Source organism: Trichosurus vulpecula, chromosome 1, assembly GCF_011100635.1.
Source record: "Trichosurus vulpecula isolate mTriVul1 chromosome 1, mTriVul1.pri, whole genome shotgun sequence".
Lineage (NCBI taxonomy): Eukaryota > Metazoa > Chordata > Mammalia > Diprotodontia > Phalangeridae > Trichosurus > Trichosurus vulpecula.
Window position 1 is genome coordinate 350,910,676 of NC_050573.1, and position 19,368 is coordinate 350,930,043.

The following is a 19,368-nucleotide window of genomic DNA, read 5'->3' on the forward strand; positions in this document are numbered from 1 at the left end:
CAGTAGCAATATCTGAGAGTGCCTGGAGGGGAGCAAAATGTCACACTGGAAAGAAGGGAACAGCCCAAGTTATGAAGGGCGTTAAGTGACCTGGGGTGTAAACATGCAGCACTAAGACCTACTGATTAAGGTAATACGGGCTAAATTAAACTTAAGAACAGGCATTCTTAGCCAGAGGTCCACTGATGCCCAAGAAATACATGGATAGATTTCAAGAAGTTAATGAACGTGGATGAAGAAAAAAAAAATGCATCTCTATTTTCACTAGCCTCTAATTGAAATTTAACATTTCCTTCAATTATGATTTTTAAAAAAAAATCTGAGAAGGGTTTAGAGGCTTCACCAGACTGCCAAAGGAGTCTGTGATACAAGAAAGGGTTAAGAACCCCTGCTTTGAGTTCGGGGGCGGAGCCAAGCTGGCAGCTGGAAAGCAGGGACTTGCGTGATTTCCCTGCCAGGTCCCTCCAAAAACCCATAAAAAATGGTTCTGAACAAGTTCTAGAACTGCAGAACCCACAAAATAGCAGAGGGAAGCAGGGCTCCAGCCCAGGACAGCCTGGATGGTCTCTGGGTAAGGTCTACCATGCACGGAGCTGGAAGCAGAGTGGAGTGGAGCAGAACCCAGTGTGGGCAGCAGCAGGACCAACCAGACCAGGAGCTGGGTGGAGCGCGCCCTAGTGCCCTGAATCATTGAGCTGTGGCAGTTACCAGACTTCTCAACCCACAAAACCAAAGACAAAAGAGAAGAGCTGCAGAACCCACGAAATAGTGGAGGGAAGCAGGGCTCCAGCCCAGGACAGCCTGGATGGTCTCTGGGTAAGGTCTACCATGCACGGAGCTGGGAGCGGAGTGGAGTGGAGCAGAACCCAGAGTGGGCGGCTGCAGGACCAATCAGACCAGGAGCCGGGTGGAGCGGGCCCTAAAGCCCTGAATCAGTGAGCTGTGGCAGTTACCAGACTTCTCAACCCACAAACACCCAAGACAACGGAGAAGGTTAGTGGGAAAAACTGTGGGGGACAGAGTGAAAGAAGGAGTTCCCAGTTCGGCCACCGTCCCGAGGCAGCGGAGGCGGGGCAGCTACAGAACTACAGCTGCAGTTGCTTTTGACCCCAGGCCCACCTGGTGGGAGGAATTAAGTGGCTGATCAGAGCAGGAGTGCAGAGCCTGCTGAAGATCTGAGTTCAATCTGGGTTGGCAGTTCTTGAGGAAGAAGGAATGCTGGTGTGGCAGAGCTGGATGTATACAAATAGCTCTGAAAATGACAGTGCATCCCCTCAAGCTTGGAACAAAGTACTCTTTACTCCACAAGGAGTCATACCCCCCAAAAAAACTCAAGTAAGTTGGCTGGGAACATGGCCAGGCAGCAAAAATGCACCCAGATTCAGTCTCAGACTTTGGAATCTTTCTTTGGTGACAAAGAAGACCAAAACATACAGCCAGAAGAAGTCAACAAAGTCAAAGAGCCTACATCAAAAGACTCCAAGAAAAACATGAACTGGTCTCAGGCCATGGAAGAGCTCAAAAAGGATTTGGAAAAGCAAGTTAGAGAAGTAGAGGAAAAATTGGGAAGAGAAATGAGAATGATGCGAGAAAATCATGAAAAACAAATCAATGACTTGCTAAAGGAGACCCAAAAAAATACGGAAAAAAATACCGAAGAAAACAACACCTTAAAAAATAGACTAACTCAATGGCAAAAGAACTCCAAAAAGCCAATGAGGAGAAGAATGCCTTGAAAGGCAGAATTAGCCAAATGGAAAAGAAGGTCCAAAAGACCACTGAAGAAAATACCACCTTAAAAATTAGATTGGAGCAAGTGGAAGCTAATGACTTTATGAGAAATCAAGATATTATAAAACAAAACCAAAGGAATGAAAAAGTGGAAGACAATTTGAAATATCTCATTGGAAAAACCACTGACCTGGAAAATAGATCCAGGAGAGACAATTTAAAAATTATTGTACTACCTGAAAGCCATGATCAAAAAAGAGCCTAGATATTATCTTTCAAGAAATTATCAAGGAGAACTGCCCTGATATTCTAGAACCAGAGGGTAAAATAGAAATTGAAAGGATCCACCGATCGCCTCCTCAAATAGATCCCAAAAAGAAATCTCCTAGGAATATTGTTGCCAAATTCCAGAGCTCCCAGATCAAAGAGAAAATACTGCAAGCAGCCAGAAAGAAACAATTTAAGTATTGTAGAAACACAATCAGGTTAACCCAAGATCTAGCAGCTTCTACATTAAGGGATCGAAGGGCTTGGAATACGATATTCCAGAGGTTAATGGAGCCAGGATTAAAACTGAGAATCACCTACCCATCAAAACTGAGTATCATGGTCCAAGGCAAAATATGGATTATCAATAAAATAGAGGACTTTCAAGTTTTCTCAGTGAAAAGACCAGAGCTGAATAGAAAATTTGACTTTCAAACACAAGAATCAAGAGAAGCATGAAAAGGTAAACAAGAAAGAGAAATGATAAGGGACTTACTAAATTTGAACTTTTTTTTCACATTTCTACATGGAAAGATGATGTGTATATTTTATGAGACTTCCATATTAGGATAGCTAAAGGGAATATGCATATATATGTGTGTGTGTGTGTGTGTGTATTCATATGTATATGTGTTTGTATGTATATATGTATGTGTGTATGTGTATATATATATATGTGTGTGTGTATATATATATGTGTGTGTGTGTATATATATGTATATAGACAGAGGGTACAGGGTGAGTTGAATATGAAGGGATTATACCTAAAAAAAAATCAAATTAAGAGAGGAGAGAGGAATATATTGAGAGAGGGAGAAAGGGAGAGATAGAATGGGGTAAATTATCTCACATAAAAGTGACAAGAAAAAGTGGTTCTATAGGAAGGGAAGAGGGGGCAGGTGAGGGGGAATGAGTGAATCTTGCTCTCATCAGATTTGACCTGAGGAGGGAATACCATACACACTCAACTGAGTACTTTACCCCACAGGAAAGAAGGAGGAAGAAGATAAAAAAGGGGGGATGATAGAAGGGAGGACAGATAGGGGGAGGAGGTAATCAAAAACAAACACTTCCAAAAAGGGATAGGGTCAAGGGAGAAAATTCAATAAAGGGGGATAGGTTTGGAAGGAGCAAAATATAGTTAGTCTTTCACAACATGAGTATTGTGGAAGGGTTTTACATAATGATAAGCATGTGGCCTATGTTGAATTGCTTGCCTTCTTAGGGAGGTTGGGTGGGGAGGAAAGAGGGAACTCAAAGTTTATAAAAATGGACATTCAAAAACAAAAAAGAAAAGTTTTTGTATGCAACTAGGAAATAAGATACACATTCAATGGGGTGTAGAAAATTATCTTGCCCAACAAGAAAGTAAGGGAAAAGGGGATGGGAGGGGAGTGGGGTGACAGAAGGGAGGGCTGACTGGGGAATGGGGCAACCAGAATATATGCCATCTTGAAGTGGGCAGGAGGGTAGAAATGGGGAGAAAATTTGTAATTCAAACTCTTGTGAAAATCAATGCTGAAAACTAAATATATTAAATAAATTAATAAATATTTTTTTAAAAAAAGAACCCCTGCTTCATAGGATTTTGTAAAATATGGTTTAACTTGAAGGGAATGTGCATGTAATTTTCCTTACTCAAATTTCCTTTCTATTTGGTTATTTAGTTTTAATGGAACACAACCTCGATTTTTGTTTATTTTCTTCTCTTTCCATTTCTCCTCTTCCTGCTCCTTCTCCCTTCCATCTTTGGGTCTTCCTCCTCTTCCTTCCACCTTTCTTCCTCCTTAACTTCTTCTCTCTCATCCTTTCCCACCCCTCCCCTGCTTTTCTTCTTCCTCTATCTCCTCTCACAAAGTAGAGCCTGCATGACTACTTGTCAAGGATGTTCTAGGATGGATTAATTTTTAGGTATGGGGGAAACTAGATCTGGCTGTTAAAATCCCTTGATTTCAGATGCTACTTTTCTTGACAAGAAATTAAATTTATTTTTCTTTAAGGAAAGATATTCTTAACATAAATCTGAGTCTCAGGTCATAGGTATTAGATGACTGGTTTGAATTTGAAGTGATTACTGAATTTTGCAGTTTAGGATTAATTTGAATTTTATAGCCTTAATTTTATAGAAATATGATTAACCATAAATTGGATTTTATATCCCTCATCAGAAATACTCCATTACCTGAGAATTAACTTGTTGGGATATAACTTTGGGGGAAATTAAGTGATCAATGGTAACATCCATCATAATCGCATTTCTATGAGAACTTGAAGGATAATGTAGTCAGTCGCAATTTTTATATGGAGTTGATAGCGCTTAAACCCATTTCCATGGTGGCTCAGAAAGCCTTAAGGCAGAAATGAAGCCTCTAATCCTTTGTTTTTGATTTGAGCACTTCCACACCTAAATGCCTCATAATTTACAAGCATGGGGAAAAACAAAACAAAACAATTTAATTTATAGGGTCTTTAGTATTTGAAACATGTAGTCATTACCATCATCCTTAACAATTATAGGTGCATGTTGGTGTTCAATAGGTCATACTTGGATAATGAGCAGAAGACCAAGGTAAAATTTATCTTTTTTTGTCTCTCCAAAGATCCAGATAAACTGATAGATTTTGCATATCTTGTGAGGGAATGAGTAACTTGATTTGCACATACTGGATTACTTGTGCCTACATAAGCAAAGTTAGTCAGGGAGTTATCTGGCATGCAGTGGGGTTGTTTGCAATGCCAAGAATCTTCCTCCTCATGAAAGCAACCCCATGCAACTCAGACAAATGACCTATGTTTTCCTGAGGAAGCTGAAGGAGAACTCAAACAGGATTCCTCTTCTCTGCAGCAAACCAGATCTAAAATGGACCTTGCCATCTGGTCCACATCCTTGCCGAAAAAGGAATGTAGGATGTAGGTGAAACAAAGGCCAATTTGTACCAGCATTAACAATAGCTCTGTGGGGTGGTGCCCTACTTGTTCCACATTTAGGAGCCACTGCACACATTAACTGAAACGAAAACCAAACCAAACCAAAACAAAAAAAAAACCCACAGCTATTGTCCAGAAAAGCCTCTGTCCAGAAACAGAGCATCCAATGGAAGGGTGGCAAAGGTGTTTCTTGATGGAATACAAGAAGTATATCACCATTAAGATATGGAAGGAAGGGAATAGAAGGAGGCTTCTAAGGGTAAATTAAGATGGCACTATAATCCAAATGTTGTCCAGTTATGTTGACTTACCAGTCTGTGATTCCTTTAAGCCAAGAGGGACATGGCTAACAGCATTAACGTGGTGTGCTTAACAGGGAGTAGAGAAGTGTACAAAGTTAGGTATCAACTATTTAGGTTTTACTTTCTTTTAACTTCCTTTCCAATCTTCTTGTTTTGGAAAATGAAGCCTTATTACTCCAATAACCTAGGTTTCAAGCCTGGACTATTTTGTATAAAATACTCCCAATTGGTGGAGAGAATGATGACTCAATGCTTCATCGCTGCATGAGAGAGTTGAACCTGAGCTTTGGAAAGGCAAATCTTATCTCCTCATTGATGGAATTTTCCTTCATTTCTTCCAAGTTCCTTTCAGTAATATCTGCCAATGAAATATTTTGGATAACAAATACAGCAGAATAATTATTAATTTGATATTCCCAGTTAGTCTTTTTCCCCCTCTCTCATAATATTCTACTGTACTCCAAAAGTTTGTTTGACAGGGTTTGGGGCATCTGGATGGTACAATGGATAGAGTGCCAGGCCTAAAGTCAGGAAGACTCATCTCTGTGAGTTCACATACAGCCTCAGCTACTTACTAGTTATGTGACCCTGGGCAAGTCACTAACTTTGATTGCCTCTGTTCTTCATCTGTGCAATGACTTGGAGAAGGAAATAACAAACCACTCCAGCATTTTTACCAAGAAAACCCCAAATGGGGTCACAAAGGATCAGACATGAATGAAACAAAATGACTGAACAACAACTACCTGGGTTATCTACTCCATTACATAGTCTCCCCATCTTTTCTAATACAGACCTGCATCTTCTATTCTATTTGCTATATCTTTGAAATGGTAAGAGGCCGGATTGTGAATTCCTAGAGAAATTTGTGATTAGTTCTTATCAGAAGAAGGACCAGGCCTAGCTGGATCAAGTGAACAGGCAAAGAAAACATTTTATGATGAAGAAATACGCGGATTTAAATTGTAATACCCTTTCCCAGAGAATCTAAATAATCTTCTTGTGTGAGGAAAAACTAAAAAGTGAAGCAGCACAAAAATAATTTGGCTAGCCACTCAAAATGAACCTGTAGACCTGTTCAGGGATGGTTTCCCATTTCCATTCCCATTTCCAGGGATGAGCTGTTCCCAGCAGTCAAGACAACTGAGAAACTGGGTGGTTGGCAAAGATGATTAGATGAATTGACAACTCAGGACAAAAACTTCATCAAGGAACAAAAGAGAATTAAAGGAAACGAGGCTCTACAAAATAAAGTCTAACAAGGCACTTAACTTTCCCTTCAGATGAGAATGAAGTTCGATGACCTCCTACAGAAAATATTTTACTAAGAACCTTAGGGCTTGTAGTCTTTTTTCATCCTGCTAGTTCAGGAAGAGATGGAACATCTCTCAGCTTTGGTAGGGTTATGCCATCCCGAAGGACGCTTTTAAACTGGACCATGAGAGAGGGAGAGACCAGGTTGGAAGATGAGCAGTGGTGGCACTGACATCTTCCTTCTCCTCCTCTTCCTCCTTTTAGATGAAGGCAGAGAAGGAAGGTAATTACAGTGATTGGAAAAGTAGAAACTACACCCAGATCAGAGAAGTTCAACCCTGTATCTAAGCCGTCTAATATGAAGAAATAACTCTCTGAGAAAAGTTGTTGAATTGTCCTCTCTGAGAGACTAAGAAAGCATTAAAGATTTTTTTAAAAAAATATTTCTCGCAAATTCTTTTCTCTCTGTGATTGGTCACTACCCAGTATCTACTTCTTTTTTTTTAGTTTCAGTAATTTAATTGGAGTGATCACTGATCATACAATATTTTGGCAGCAAAATTCACTTCTGATAATAAGGACATTACAAACACATACTACTTAAAAACACAAACACTTGATTTATTCATTTGGTTTTTCTATTTCTTTTGGTAGTTTCTCAAGAACCCAAGATTTTAATTTCTCTAGCTCCCTTCTGCTTAGCCCATGATAAAGATTTGGAAAGCTATGAAATGTAATGTTTACTCTCAAAGACTTCAAAATTGAATTTGTCTCTTCTCCTCATGAATGAAAAACTAACTCATCAGTAGTGCCATGACACTGCAATAATTCAGGAAGAGTTCCTTCATTCTTCTGAAGAGCCTGATAAACAGCAGATGTTTTATTGAGAAAACTAGAGAGTACAAATACTCCAGCCAGATCACGATGCTTCCTAAATGCTAAATGTAGTGCCATGCATCCACCCGTTGAAAATCCTCCCACTAGTATCCTATTCTTCTTTATGCCACTTTTTACTTCTTCATCAATTAAATTTTCAAGTACTTGGCACATTGAGTCAATAGATTCAAGGTGTTCTGGGCAATCATTTGATACTTTATATCTGTCAAACCACACATTGGAGAGTCCTCCTTTCATTGGTGTATATGGCCTGGAAGGAGCTGTTGGATAAATAATTTTTATGTGCTGAAAAACTAAATCATGATTTAAAACTTGATTGATCCATCCTCTAAATCTTCTGCCAGAATCACCTGAACCATGCAGCATGACCAGGGAGGCGCTGTGTTGCCCCACTGGGGCCACCACGTATGGCTTCAGCCACTCGGAAGTCGCTGCTGCTGCTGCTGCCGCCATCATCCCACTTCCTCTCCCCCAGTATCTACTTCTAATTCATTTCCTTGATGTGCTTTAAGTTGTTATTTTAATTCTGATTTTGTTTTCTCATTGCATAAAATCTAGGGTCAACTATGGAAGCTGTGTGTTTTATAACCATACATTTGCAGAGTACAGAGGAAGGGGGTGTTTAATGAGAGGTCACCAATGGCTGGCTGAAATTTAACCAGGAAATCTAAAAACTAGATAAAGAGAATAACCATTTCTAGTGACCAGGTCTTAGGGGCTGATCAAGAGGTTCAGAGCTTTTCTTTTATTATTAATGATTCTTTGAAGTTCTCAAGGGACAGAACTGAAAGGTGGACCTCATGCTTTTCTAGTTGAGTTTATTATTGAAAGTAGGTGTAGCTGGCTAAATCACCTTCTCCTAGAAGGAGGGGAAGAAGTGAGTTTAGGCAAGTATTCTGCCTTCTCGGATATGGAGAAGTAAGGGAATGCTTGGAAGAGAGGCAATGCTCAAAGCCAAGCCCTCTGTAGTGTGGTCTTATAGATTAGTGTGTCGTTGAGTTGTATCTGACTCTTTGTTACCCTGGAGTGGTTCGTTATTTCCTTCTCCAGCTCATTTTACAGATGAGGATCTGAGGGAAACAGGGTTAAATGACTTGTCCAGGCTCACACAAACTAGTAAGTGTCTAAGGCCAGATTTGAATTCACGAAGAGAAGTCTTTCTTACTCCTGGCTCATCCACTGAGCCACCTAACTGGCCTAGTAGTGTAGTGTAATCTGGGAATATTTAACTCCTCATAAGGGAGGAGGAAAAGAAAGAAGTGAGGAGAAGCCAGCCAGCTTTAGTCTCTATAGTGATTATAAATACAAGGTTAGTCTAATTCCCAGAGACGGGAATAGGTACCTGACAACCATACCTGTGTGTGTGTGTGTGTGTGTGTGTGTGTGTGTGTGAGAGAGAGAGAGCAGGTGTGATGAATAGCAACCATGTGCATGTATTAGCTAGAGTGAAATGGTGGGGACAGCCGTTTGATGGGACCATCATTTTAGTATACAAGATAAACTCCCCCCCATCACTATGAAAACCAGGGATGGTTTGGCCTCCATCCAATTCATGGACACTCTTGAAATCTATTCATTGATCCAAGGTTAAAAATTCCTGATGCAGAGAAAAATCAGGTCAAATAGTAGAGATATTGGACTGGATAAACCACAGATAGATGACCTGATTTTTAGTTAGAATTTTAGTTTCCTTGCTTATCAATTCGCATCCCATAAGTCTACCAATCAGCCCATGACACAGAGATCAAGTTCCAAAGGTTCCATCTGCAAACCCTTCCCTATTGTCCAATATTAATGCCACCCTTCTCCTGCATCACACCCCCAGCAAAAGAACGAACAGTCTGTTGGGTATCACTCACTCAATTCTTATAACCAAAAACTGTCAGAAATAAGAAATTAAGTGCTTACACTTCATATATGACAAAACTGAGAGCAATCACTTATATCCATGATGCCTTGATATCCAAGTACCTTTTTCTCCCTTTCAGTATCAGGTTCTGACACGTATGATCTCAGTTCTGAGGGCCAATAACCCATCTCATACTGATGGTCTCTCAGCAATAGAGAGGTAGAAATAGTTGAAGCAATATAAGCTTTTCTGTTTCCTAAGAGCACAGAGACTGTATGTGAAAGTGACACTTTCTATAGAATCCAAACATGGCACATTTAGTGCCCACATGGGGAAGAAATACTAACAGGTCTCTAGAAAAAGAAGACATCAGTGTTTGATAAAAGATGGATTGGGGACTCGGGACTTGGGATGCTATCCCAATGTCTGTAGAATGCAGAAGGGAAGAGTCTAGTAGCATCTCATTAATTTCTAGTTGTACTATTTTTAATGACACCGGTGATATACTTCTTTGCCTGCTTTCCTTATTCCTGGATTGTTTTTTGTTTATTGCTTTTATGCATGGTCACATTTCTTGCAGGTAGCGGTGCATTTGGGTTTAGATACATGATTATACTCATTACCTGATGGCCAGAAGCAGTGCACTCCATTGCCTTCCCCTATCCCCACTCCAGACTGGTTATGATGCCCAGGAAATGAAGACAGATCAGAGATTTATGAACATGATGTCATTTAATTATCTGCATGGCCTTTTGTGAAATGAACAGCAGGAATTTAAAGCAGCCACCTCACAGTCTTCAGAGAACATTTATAAGTCACTGTGTATCTGGTCCTAGCTTTCATCTTTTTGATGAAAGGTCTCTTGGGCTTTTTTTCCCCAGGAAAATGAAATTCCTCAAGATTACTAGCCCCGGCTGTGAACTATAGACTCCTGCTCAGCATGCAGCTGCCACTACACCTTCAAAGATACCATACCCTCCAGCGTCAGCACTCACAATAACAAAAACAAAAAGACATCACATCTTAAGGCACAAAGTAGAGATGCCAGTTTAAGCAAAGAGTAACTTGACCAGTGAAACTTTCCCTGTGCCCTTAGTTTGTAACCTAAATCCTCTAACTCACTGGGCTTACTTTATGAAAATTAGAAGAGTGATCCTAATGCACAGCATGCAGCAGTTACATCAATTCCTACTGTCTTTGCTATTATCAGTCGGGCCTCTATCTCCCTGAACTTCATCATCAGCCACTTCAACAGATACCTGACTAATTTTTGCCTTCCTTATTCCTTTGACCTTCTACCACTTCCACTATGTTAAACCTTACTGAGGAATTATCAGTGAGGTCTGATGCTCCATTTCTGCATCCAGGCTACCTTTCCACCCTACAGGCAAGATAAGTTACAGCTTCCCAGGGCTTCCATCCCACGCAGGCAATTAGAGCTTCTCTTGGGATAGTCCCTAAGTGACACAGAATGGACTGCTTCTCCCACACTTCCCTCATGGCAGCTCTAGCTGCTCAAGCTCTCACCCTCATCAGGCACTCTCCTCAAGAAACCTCCTTTGATTTGGATACTCTCCTTCTATGAATATAGCCTAAAACATCAGGACAAATAAATACAAATCGCATCTGTATTTTCACTACCTCTACCTGAAATTTAGCATTTTCTTTACTTTTTTTTAAACACTATTCTAAGAAGATTTCCTTAGATCTCACCAAACTTCCAAAAGGGTCCATGACAGACTCACAAAAAAGGTAAGAAGCTGAGATAGAAGCAGCATGAAGCAAGGGATAGAGAAAGCTCTTTGCAATCAGGAAATACTGGGTCCAAGTGCTGTCTTTGGCACATACTGGCTGGGTAATGACCTCCCAGTGCCCCAGACAAATCTCTGAGGTAAAAAAACTGCAAAAAAGGTGCCAGTTTGCCTTGGTAGAGGGAAGGTCTCAAGGGACCTCCCTATAGCAATGAGATCAAAGGCCCAGTTTAGAAGGCAGGAAGGAAGAAAATGGAAGGAAGGAAAGAAGAAAGGATTGTTTAGAGCAGGGTTGGGGAACCTGGGGCTTTGAGGCCACACATGGCCTTCTACGACCTTGAGTGCAGCCTTTTGACTGAGTCCAAGTTTTACAGAATAAATCCTTTTATTAACCCTGGTTTAGAGCAAAGGAGGCAGTGGTCACACTGTATTCTGTACTGATCAGGCCACAGATGGCACATTGTGTTCATTCTTAGTGCTATACTATAGTAAATGTATTATCAAACTGAGATATGTCCAAAATACCTCATTACTCTCTGTACCCAAGCTGACTCCTATAAAGGGAACTGTTTGTCTGTGTGTGTTTGTGCCTATATGTGTATATAAATATGAAGTTGACACGTGATATGTTATTAGCCTCTCCCCTTTTCTGAGATTCTATCGGGTCACTTTTTAAAGCTCATCTCCTGTGGATATGCCAGTTCTTATGATCCAGCCAGGTTTCCCTTCTTTTTTCAATCCCCACACCTAAACATAGTCATGACTCTAGTTTAAAATCATGGAGGCTGGTTTTCCCATTGGGCTTGAGGAAGTTGTCATTCTTAAGGGGTGGTAAAGAAGCACAGGTTTAGCATTTTATGACCTACTGCAGACCTTTGGTAGACCTGCCTTAACAATAACAATCCCTACCAACAACTACCTCCCTCCAAAAAAAACAAACAAACAAAACAATCAAACTGTTTAATAGGGCTTTTACCTCTTTTCTTCTAAACTCTTGAAAATACAGGTTAGACATACTTTTTCAAATACTCAACTGGATCTGTCATATGATTGATTTTAAAGTTCCAGTGACAGAGATTATACCTCGTCTGTCCATCCTGTGCCTTGACTCCTACCAAGTCAAGTCAATAAGCATTTATTCTTTCAACTGTATTTTTGTTTTAGACTTAAATACACAATAGAGAAAAGAAAAAGAAATATATAAATTTAAATATTGAAACAAATAAAAAATAAGAGAAAAAAGCATGTCATGTGCACAACAGAATCTATGAAAGGATTCAAAATATATAGCAATAAATTTCCATTTCAAGAAAGGCTATATAATAAAAGCTATGCTTTGTGTTGAGAGCTGTCCATCTTTGGTTCCTTGTAAGTTTTCTTTTGTTCTCTGCTGTGCATTTTTTATTTTGTTCTTTCTCCCCCTTCCTCCTCCCCTATCCTACCCCCCCAAGGCTACAATTAAGCTTCAATGTATGGGAGATGGTGCCTCTGGCCTCAGATCCTCCTTCAGGTCTCCCCTCTGTCCTGGAACCAAAACCAAGAACTCCAGCTTCCTGTAAGTGCCCACAGCCAACAGCGTCCCTGCCCCACTGCTTCTGCACCCACTGGGCATGTGCTGGCTCCTTCTTGCTCCTGACTACATCTGCATTTCACAGCTAGGTCTGGCATTCCTTGTCAGCAGAGATTCCCTCGATCTTCCCAGGCTCGGACATCCAACTCCCCTCCCTCACTGTCCCGGGGTAGAAGTTCCTGTGGCTGAGGCCAAGGGAGCCTTCCAACCCAGCTAACCCCAGGGCTTGCCCCTTGCTGTTTAAGCAGACCTGGACTGGAATTGTTTATTCTTTGCAGGGACCAAACTCTGTCCTGGGATTTTTCTTCACTTCTCTGAGCACCCCTGTTCTGCTTCCCCTCTTATTTATTTTTATTGCTCTATGTTCACCCTGAGATGCTATTTTATCTCTTTTGTGGAGGAAAATCTTGAGAGCTTAGAATTTTCTGACCTAATCTGATATCTTCCCAGAATCTTCTTTCCTCAATAAGCATTTATTAAGCAGACACTATGTGCCAGACATTGTGTCAAGTGCTAGGGATACAAAGAAAGACAAAAAATGACCCCTACTTCAAGGGGCTCAACATCTAATGGGGTCTTTTCCATTTTTTCCCATAAGTTCCCTACAGGGGATCCACCAAATGTGAAGAAGCCCATCCTTACTTTCTCTTGACATTGCAAGGGTAACAGTGCAGCCCTCTCATTAACTGTCTGTCAACCCCCAATCTTGCCATGTGATAAGCCCATCTCTTCTTATCGCAACAATTCATTGGTGACATCTACTGCTCCTATTCTTCAGAGTAACTTATAAGTTATGTGTTATAGCCTGTTTATACCTATATGTACCTCTCCAATGCTTCCTGTGTGATATTCAATTTAATTCTTCAGAGACAGTTATATTCCATGTCGCTGCCATATAACAATACTGGTAGAATGTTGGCTTTTAAAATAAATGGGGCTTTGCCATCATGGGTAGTTTTGGGGGCATTAAAGGAACTGCCAAAGGCAATCTATCTAGCCATCCTCTTTCTATCCAACTCTGGGCCTCTAGTTGATTATCTGTTATCTCTTTGTGAGGCCAATCAGTAAGTGAAATATCTTTCCTGTTCATTCAATAGGCCTCAGGTGGGGCTAACAAAGGGAGGCTTGTTTAGAGGCAGGCCCACACCTTTGTGATGCCAATCAGGGATTAAAGACCTTTCCCACTCACTCAATAGACCTCAGGTGGGGCCAATTAAGGGAAACTTAATTAGAGCTTTGTTTGTAGGCAGGCCTAATCTCTTTACTCACTAGGCGCTAAGCCTCAGGCCCATACCCTTTTGCTGATTGGGAATGAAGCCCTTGGGCCCTAAAAAGAGTATATACACCCACAAGGTAGCCATTGAGAACTGAGAATTCAGAAGGCAGAAGCAAGAATTCAGAATCCAGGCCAAAGAGGAGAAGTAAGAACTCTGAGATGACAGAATAGCAAAAAGAGTGCAGAGTGGAGATTGGAAACCAGGAAGCTGCAGAGACCAGAGAACTGAGGGGGAAGAGGACACAGGCAAGCAGACAGTTAGGATTCATGAGTGATTGTTTAAGGGAAGGCCCTAAAAGGGGGAAGGTCACAGGATGACTTGGTTCCTTGCTGTAATACTGTGTTATAATTTCCTTGTTGCTACATTGAGGTGGGCTTACTGGTTTTGGAATATAACTAGTGCTATATAGAATTGGAGTTGTAGGTCTTGGGATTTTATCTTCTGGAGTCTAAATAAATGTTATATTTCCTCTGCCTTCTACCTAGAGAGTTTTTCATTCTTTGCGATTTTGAACCATATCGGCATGTTCATGGTCATACTCGAGGTCATGAATCTTGCCTTACTGATACACTGTCCCGGATGTATATACTGATGCATAATATCCAAACATATATAGAAATCTTGGCAATAGACATCCATTTGGTTTTTCTCATCGATGGTCAGGTTAACCTTCTTTGAGTGCTTACAAATCTCTCCCAGGAGGTTCAGCAGTGCTTTGCAGTTTAATGTAATTAGTACAATGCCTTCTAGAAGATATACAGGAGTATCTGCAGGTCCTTACAATCCACAGGGAATCTCTTTGTAAACTGGTCTTTGTACAGGACATCACCCATCACAGTTTTGGTGTGATAAATACTTTTGGTGAGCGTGTATCTCTCTGTTTTGTGGATTGCCTGATGTTCATCAGTAGAGTATCATTTGAACAAGGTCATTCCTCTTGTTATGTTTCAAAGAAGTTTAAATAATTTTTGATGGATGGTTGTTGTGAAAGAGCCTATAAAGTGTTATTTCTTTCTACTGACTCTAATATATTTTTCATAATCAAGAAATAATAAGCATAAGAAGATATCTTATTCTCTATAGCTTTCAGTTAATTGTGAATTGGTGAAGATGTATACTGTAGAATATCACTTGTAAAAGCCAACTTGTCTTCCTACTAGTACCCTTATGAAGGATATCTTTCATTTGTGAATTGTCAAAACAAATTTGTATAAGTAGGAGACCGGCATATAGTTTGTTAGGTACTAATGTTCCTCTTGGTCATGTTCTTTTGAGCATTAAAAAGGTCCAAGCTTCATTTTCCCCCATGCCTTTGGCATATTTCCCCCTTTTAGATTATGTTAGTCCTTTAATGCCCTTAAAATGTGTTGCTTCTTTAGTGCCAAACTTTTCCTTCTTAATTAGCACATCCAGGACTATGACATTAGGATTGCACTGTTGTGGTTCCATTCTCCTTGTTGGATACTGAAGTTTGTTATAATAATACTGGAAGATATCTTCCAATTTTCTTCTGCTTGTAATCATCTTTTCATTTTCATTCTGAAATGCCATTGGACTGAATTTTGCTTAGTTAGAAATCTTGCTAACCTTTCTTTAAACAAACTTTTTTCTTCCACTACTTCTCTTTACCATTTGAACTGAAACTGCTCTTAATCTTCCATCAACCCTCTTTGTAAGATTTTACAAATGACCTTATGCTCCAACCTCATGTTTCCTTTCTTGCCGCTTTTCTGTCTGTTGGGAAGTCAACTGTTTCCAGACCAAAGTGCTTTCTGGGCTCTTCTGGGATCCTTGTTGTGGCAATTAATTTTCACTGGTTAAACCACTAAATAAAATTACTATAGATAGTATCATTTCTGTTGTTCATTTCTCTTTCTTGATTTTCATTTAATTGCTTATATAGTTAAGGTTTAAATTACATTAATTTTTATGCCATATATTTTTAATATTTAAAAAAAAACTAATTTTGATCTTAGCTCTGATAAGTCACTTCTATAGCTAGATACAGATGGCTGGCACAGAGTTGACTCCCACCCATATCAATAACAAATCTTTTTCTGTCTATTAAAATTTAACTTATTTTGTTCTTTAAAATGCTACTTGGTGGAAGATCAGTTCAGAGGGTGGAGCCAAGAAGACAGAGTAAAGGCAGGGACTTGCCTGATCTCTCCCCCAAACTGCTCCAAATACCTTTAAATAACAACTCTAAACAAATTCTAGAGCAGTAGAACCCACCAAAAGACAGAGTGAAACAATTTTCTAGCCCAGGACAAAGTAGAAGGCCAGCAGGAAAAGTCTGTTTTACCAGGGTGAAAGAGGAGCACAGTTTAGTCAGGTTGCACTGGAACAAGACTGGGCCAGGCCAGACCAGACCCAGCAAATCAGGAGCAGGCCTCTGCACAACTGAATCAGTGGCAGTAGTGGCAGTTTCCAAACCTCTCAGCCCACAGACTAAAAAGATTGGACAACGGATCAGAAGAAGATTTATAGGGATCTTTTTGCTGGCATCAGGGCCAGGACTCTGTTGTGTTGCCTATACTTGGATCTGAGTCACAGTCCTGGGTCTTAGCACAGCAGGGCTTGGGTCCCCAGGGGAGGAGGGACTCTAGTCACAGTTCCAGGGTTGAAAAGAGTGCTTGTGGTCACTCACAAAACAATGCATAGTACAAGAGAGGAGTAAACACACCTCTCCCTAGATCTTATCATTTGGAAGAGCCAAAAAAAACTTATGGGTCCCTAGAATCACTTCTGAAAAAAGCTGCACAAAAAACTTGAAGCTTGGGACAGTGGCCTCCACACTTGGGAAGCAGAGTCTCACTTTAGCATACAGTTAACAGTCAAGAAATAGCCTGGAAAATGAGTAAACAACAGAAAAAACATTCTGACCATAGAAAGTTATTATGATGACAGGGAAGATCAATGGAGTCAGAATTCCTGCATCCAAAGCCTAAAAGAAAAGATATGAATTGGTCTCAAGCCATAGAAGAGCTCAAAAAGGATTTTAAAAATCAAGTAAGAGAGGTAGAGGAAAATTTGGGAAGAGAAATGACAGTGATGCAAGAAAATCTTGGAAAAAGAGTCACCAGGTTGGTAAAGGAGGCACACAAAAAATATCAAAGAAAATAACACCTTAAAAACTGAATAGACTAAATGGTAAAAGAGGCACAAAAATCCAATGAAAAGAAGAATGCCTTGAAAAGTAGAACTGGCCAAATGGGGGAAAAAATACAAAAATTCATTGAAGAGATGAACTCCCTAAAAAGTAGAACTAGTCAAATGGAAAATGAGGTACAAAAGCTCAATAAAGAAAATAATTCCTTAAAAGTTAGAATAAAGCAACTGAAAGCATGAGACATCAAAAATCAAGCAAAATCAAAAGAATAAAAAGTAGAAGAAAATGTGAAATATCTCATTGGAAAAACAACTGAACTGGAAAATAGATTCAGGACAGATAATTTAAGAAATATTGGACTAACTGAAAGTCAGAGAGAGAGAGAGAGAGAGAGAGAGAGAGAGAGAGAGAGACTAGACATCATCTTTCAAAAAATTATCAAGGAAAACTGCCCTGCTATGCTAGGATCAGAGGGTAAAACAGAAATTGTAAGAATCCACCAAGCCACCAATCACCTCATAAGAAAGATTTCATGAAATATTATAGCCAAATTCCAGAGCTCCCAGATCAAGGAGAAAATACTGCAAGCAGCCAAAAAGAAACAATTCAAATATCATAGAGCCATAGTCAGGAGAACACAAGATTGAGCAGTTTCTTACATTAAAAAATCACAGGGCTTAAAATATGATATTCTGGAGGGCAAAAGAGCTAGGATGACAACTAAGCATCACCTACCCAGCAAAACTGAGTATACTCCTTTAGGCGGAAAAATGGATATTCAATGAAGCAGAGGACTTTCAAGCCTTCCTGATGAAAAGACTAGAGCTGACTAGAAAATACAAGATACAAAAAGCATAAAAAGGTAAACAGGAAAGAGAAATCATAAGGGATTTGATAAGGTTAAACTGTTTATATTCCTACATGGGAAAATGATATTTATAACTTCTAAAAACTTTCTCATTATTAGGGCAGTTAAAAGGTGTATACATAGACAGAAAGTAGAAGTGTGAGTTTTATATGATGGTATGATTATCTAAAAAATAAAATCTCATCCCTTAATGAGAAAGAAAAGTGCACTGGGAGTAGGGGAAAGAGAAAGGGAGAATGGGAGAAATTATCTGACATAAAGTGGCCTGAAAGAGATTGTACAGTGGAAAGGAAAATGGGGAAGTGAGGAGGGGAGCACATGAATCTTACACTCATTGGAACTGGCTCAAAGAGGGAATAATCTACACACTCAGCTGGGTGTAGCAATCTATTTTCCTGTACAGTAAAGTAGGAAGGGAAGGGGATAATAGAAGGATGGCTGATAGAAAGGAGATGATAGAAGAGTTTGAGGGAAGTAAAAGTCAGAAGCAAAATACTTTTGAGAATGAATAGGGCAAAAGGAGAGAGAAAGAGTAGGATAAACAGAGTAAAAATAGGATGGAGGGAAATATATAGTTGGTAATCATTATTGTGAAAAAATTCAGTGAGTTTCTCTGATAAAGGCTTCATTTCTCAAATATATGGAAAATTGAGTTAAATTTATAGCAATAAGAACCATTCCTCAATTGATAAATGGTCAAAGGATATGAACAGGCAGTTTTCAAAGTAATCAAAGCTATCTGTAATCAAATAAAAATGTTCCAAATCTCTGTTGAGAAAAATACAAATAAAAACAACTCTGAGCTACTACCTCACACCTGTCAGATTGGCTAATATGACAGAAAAGGAAATTGACAAACGTTGGAGGGGTGTGTGTGAGAAAACACTAATATACTAATTGGTAAAGTTGTATACTGATTCAACCATTCTAGAGAGCAATTTGGAACTATGCCCAAAGGGCTATAAAACCATGCATACCTTTTGATCAAGCAATACCACTACTAGTTCTGTATCCCAAAGAGATAAAAAAGGAAAAGGACCTATGTGTACAAAAATATTTATAGCAGCTCATTTATTTATCACAAAGAATTGGAAATTGAGCAGAAGTCCATCAATTGAGGAATGGCTGAACAATGGCTGTGGTATATGATTGTGATGGAATACTATTGTGTTTTAAGAAATGATAAGCAGGAAGCTCTCAGAAGAACATGGAAAGACTTACATGACCTGATGTTAACTGAAATGAGCAGAACCAGAAGAACATTGTACACAGTAACTGCAATATTGTATGATGATCTACTATGAGTAACTTAGATATTCTTAGTAATACAATGATCCAAGACAAAGATACAAGTACCAATGAAAGGTGCTGTCCATCTCCAGAGAAAGAACTGGTAGAGCCTGAATGCAGATCAAAGATACCATTTCTTTACTTTCTTTATTTTTCTGGGGGTTTTTGTCTGTGTTTTCTTTCACAGAATGACTTACATGGAAATGTATTTTGCATGACTACATTATGTATAACCTATGTCAAAGTGCTTGCCTTCTCAATGGAGGGGAAGA

General features: G+C 39.6%; 1 pseudogene; it reads right to left on the reverse strand.

Annotated features, from left to right (window-relative positions):
• Positions 1-7,082: 7,082 nt before the first annotated feature.
• Positions 7,083-7,832, reverse strand: LOC118838337 (annotated as a pseudogene).
• Positions 7,833-19,368: the final 11,536 nt, after the last annotated feature.